Source organism: Mus pahari, chromosome 9, assembly GCF_900095145.1.
Source record: "Mus pahari chromosome 9, PAHARI_EIJ_v1.1, whole genome shotgun sequence".
Taxonomy (NCBI): domain Eukaryota; kingdom Metazoa; phylum Chordata; class Mammalia; order Rodentia; family Muridae; genus Mus; species Mus pahari.
The window spans coordinates 30,292,920-30,297,320 of record NC_034598.1 but is presented as its reverse complement, the minus strand read 5'-3'; the positions used below and the strand labels follow the sequence as shown (position 1 = coordinate 30,297,320).

The 4,401-nt window shown below is 37.7% G+C and overlaps 1 protein-coding gene across 2 annotated transcripts in view; it reads right to left on the bottom strand.

Moving 5' to 3' along the window:
* Ctnna3 (catenin alpha 3) overlaps window positions 1–4,401 on the bottom strand; it is a 1,475,129-nt gene that overhangs the window by 9,122 nt on the left and 1,461,606 nt on the right. The window lies entirely within an intron of this gene.

The following is a 4,401-nucleotide window of genomic DNA, read 5'->3' as shown; positions in this document are numbered from 1 at the left end:
GAAGGATAAATACTGGGGCCAGAGAGATGTCTCCATGATTATGAGCTCATATTGGCCTTGCAGATGACCAAAGTTTGATTCTCAGCATATATATATATATATATATATATATATATATATATATATATAGTACCTGACAGTATGACAATGGCCTTTTACACCAGCTCTAGGGGACACAATGCCTTTCTCTGGGCTCTGTGGGTAACTGTCCCCCAACATATACACAAAAATAAAAATGAATCATTTTGTAAAAGACATATGTTTAGTGGAGGTATTGACATTTCCAAATAATAATAGCTCTAGAGACATTTTAAATGTTTAAAATGACTATCTCCCTTACCATCAAATTTATTATAAGATAATAATCTATCGTCAATAAAAATGATGATTATTATTTACATGCTTCTATTATTTGAAATGGCCAGTAGTGCATATTTGGCATACAAATAAATGAAATGTTATTTATATGAGTTGTAGAATTATATGTGTAGAGATGACACCAAATGTTTTTCAAGGCAGCTACAGTCATGTTTTTGGTCCCCCTCCTGTACTTTTTCCTTAAAACTATAAATGATCCCTAGATTTTCTATACTCAGACTTCAACAGGAATTTTCTAGACGCTATAAGTAAGAAATGAATCACTGACAAATAATTTTTTGATTATTGGCATTTGAAACTTAGAGCCTGTTACAAGTTCTCTTCTCAGAAAGCCGCAACTTCACAGCTTTAGATTGGCATCCTTCCTCAAAATTACAGGTCAATGGCTATAAATGATAAACATAGCTTATCCCAAGAATAAAACATGAGTTCTGTAATAAACAACACATGTGTATCCCAATCTGCTAACTGTTCAATGCTACATGAGAAGGGTTGGATAATAGTCATTTCGGTATTGATTATTAGGGTTTGCTAATTTTTCATACAAGCTGAAATGTCAAATAATGTGACACAAAGTATAAGAATTTTGATCAAACAGCAGTTTAGTTCTCCCAACCATTGATAGTAGAAGGGTAGTGGAAGGTGGCTCTTCTCTATTGCTGTCTCAATGCCATATGCTCGCACTTTATGTATCTCTAAAGACAGTATGAGGTCAACTTTGCCTGTCACCTGCCTTGCAGGTGGCACTCCAGGTCCAGTAAAGAAAACAGAAACATTTCCAAGGGTATCACAAGGCAAATTAATGTAGGAATGGAGCTATTTGGGAAATGGAATGACTGGGAAGCAAAACTGCTCGTAGCTAACTGTCACATCAGCACAAACTACCACAGTCTTTTCAGCTAAAAAAACGGAGACTGCAAAACCATGGGACATACTCAAAGGGGAAGACCACTAGTCTGGCAATTGTTGGCTATTAGGTAACCCTGACTGAAAGTCATTTAACACAACCTTGATGAGGAAAAATTCCTGCCAAGCACAGTGACAAGGACAATGGATTTCTGCCTGAGGATGCATTTCCCCGTGTTTCCATTGGGACATTTGTTCTGGTTTAATCCTAAATACCTTCTGAAGTATAGTTTTTCATTTTACTGATTACAGTACTGTGTTTGAAAACCTAAAATTAACATCTGTATACTTATTTAACCAATATTGCTCATACAGATCAAGCAGTTAGCTTTCTTAGCTTTGTCACTGATACACACATATGCACATATACACACATGCCACACACATTCAAATACACAGCACACACACATGGCACATACACATGCATATATGCACACACATAAATCACATACACACATATGCCACATATGTATATATATATATATATATATATATATATATATATANTATATATATATACATGCATACATATACCACATGCACACACAGACATGCACATATAAAACACACAGACACAAGTATACATATACACACACAAATATATAGGTATATCACTCACAGGTACACACACATACACATAAATACATATACATATACCCAAATACACTTAGACATGCACACACACAGACGCATACAGACACACCTACTCCTACACACAAGATGGGAACAACAGGAATAGCCTTCCATGTTTCTTAGGTCTTTATATATTTAAATGATTCTTAAGATGTGTCAGGCATGCTTATGATTCCCTAAAACAAGACTAGTATTTTATTTTTTTAAAACATTTGGGCTACAGAAACAAAGAGATAAATAAATCAATAAGTTTACATGATTGTCACCTAAGCATCCATATATGATGTATACAGATTTTTACAGAATATATCTTTATAATTTTAAGTAAAATAGCATTTTGTCAAGTAATATATATAAAATCACATTATATTTTTAAAACTTGCATTATGACCTAATCTTTCCATAGTCTATAAGGCTTTAACTATAGTTTACTGTATAACCCCATACTGGATTGACGAGTAAACTATAATATCTATAAAAAGTGGGAACCACATTGAATTCATGAACATTATAAAAATGCAACAACAAAATTTATGATAAAGGGGCCAGTTTTCTGGCTTTTCCCATGTCTGGTTAGCGTCCCACTGCACCTCTAGTCTCATAAGCCTGGGAACCACATGTGCCCACTCTAGCCTGCAGAGATTATGCACATGCACTCAGTCAGTGGTTTCAATCCAGGATGAGCAGTGATACCACTAACTCATTCATTGCTTGATCAAACCTAGTGAAGCAAGAGGGTTGACAGCTAAGGAGGCAGAAGGCTTCTTTGGAAATTATTCCAAGGGATGCCTGGAGCAATAGAGCTGTTATCTGAGATAGGAGGCATAGAATATGTCAGTGAAAATGCTATGCACCTTGAGGAAAACAATTAAAGTGTCCTTCAAATCACTGCATTCTATTTCTTTTACACAAACACTTCGTATCTGAGAAAAATATCAGGGGCCCCGGAATTGTCCACAGTGGGGAAAATACTAGAAAGTTCTGATGCCGAATTTAGTTTCTTTTCAAATCAGACATCTCTTTCAGCTTGCCTGGAGTGTCTTATAAAACAAAGCAATCTTCCAGAACCTCTCTATAGATAAGTACAGCTGTCTCCTTGGTGAAGGGAAGAGTTTCAAACACGTTTCCGAACAGCTGGCTCTTGCCCTCCCAGCTGCCTGGAAAATGAGAAACTTTTCTGGCAGCAGGCCCCAAGCCCAAAGCAGTAGGTGTCTGAACTAATCCCTAGGCAGCAGAGTGCAGTAGGCTGCAGACACAGGCAAGCACAGGGTGGCTTTTAATCATCTTGATCTTTGGCTTTGTGTAAAGTCAAAGAAGAAAGCTCACAGGGTAGGAATGGAGATCAGGCAGCTGTATAGATGTTCCTATGCAGCAGAGGAAGAGAAAGTCAGTACAGCTAAGAGGTCAAGAATGGGCTCAAGGCAGACCAGCTGAATTCAAGCAGTTTTTCCTCACTGAACCAGAGGGTATGTTTGCTTTGGTTTGGTTAGGTTTTGATGTGTAGAACAGAAACATATTGACACAGACGCCTCTGAATTGTCTTTAGACAGTAGAGCCTGCAGGACAGTGAGCTGTATATACACAGTTCTCCCTGATTATGAAGGCACTGAGAAAAGTAGTCCCTTTGACCTGGAGTAAACACGAAACTTGAAATGAAGAGGAGAGATGAATTTCCAATAAATGCTCAATTTTTCAAACCTGCGTGCAAAGACCATATGCGTCAAGGTGTATATTAAAGTTTATATACCACACCAATAGGAGCTTCGTAAGGTAGGTTGCCTTTCTTACCGATCAAATAAAACATCTGATAAATGTAAGACACAGGATTCCAGGGACCTGGGCAATGTAATCAAAGCAGGGAGAGGTGGACTCAAGTCGCGTGATGCCACAAATGATACTCTCTGATGCTTTCTCTAAACAAAGAAATGCTCCATTACTTTCTTAAAATGTCTTCTCTCCCTTGTGTAATGGCTAATTAGTTCTTCTGAAATCTCCCAACCTCCTGGTTTGGTTGGGTTGGGTTGGGTTTGGTTTGGTTTGGTTTGGTTTGGTTCTGCCTCTAGACTTGCTGTGCTGAAACAGTATCACATTTTAGTTTGGGAGTCTTCCTGTTTGTGCCTTGACCTCTGTGGTTGACAGTCTCTAAAATCACTTCTCCTTCAGATACTCATGCTTAGTGCCACTGTACATTTGTTCCATACTGTGCATGCCTCAGGAGAAACTCTGACTTAAGTGACTGATATGGCAGGCATATCTTGGTAGACCCCCAACACCTAATAAAAACCCACGTTTTCACATTTGTGTATGTCGCTGGACAATGTTAGTGGTTCTACTTTCTTTTTACAAATCTACTATTTAACATAACGTTCATAGGTACAGGCTTCATATGCCCTGTATTAGTCAGGGTTCTCTAGAGTCACAGAACTTGCAGATAGTCTCTATATAGTAAAGGAATTTATTGATGACTTACAGTCTGCAGTCCAA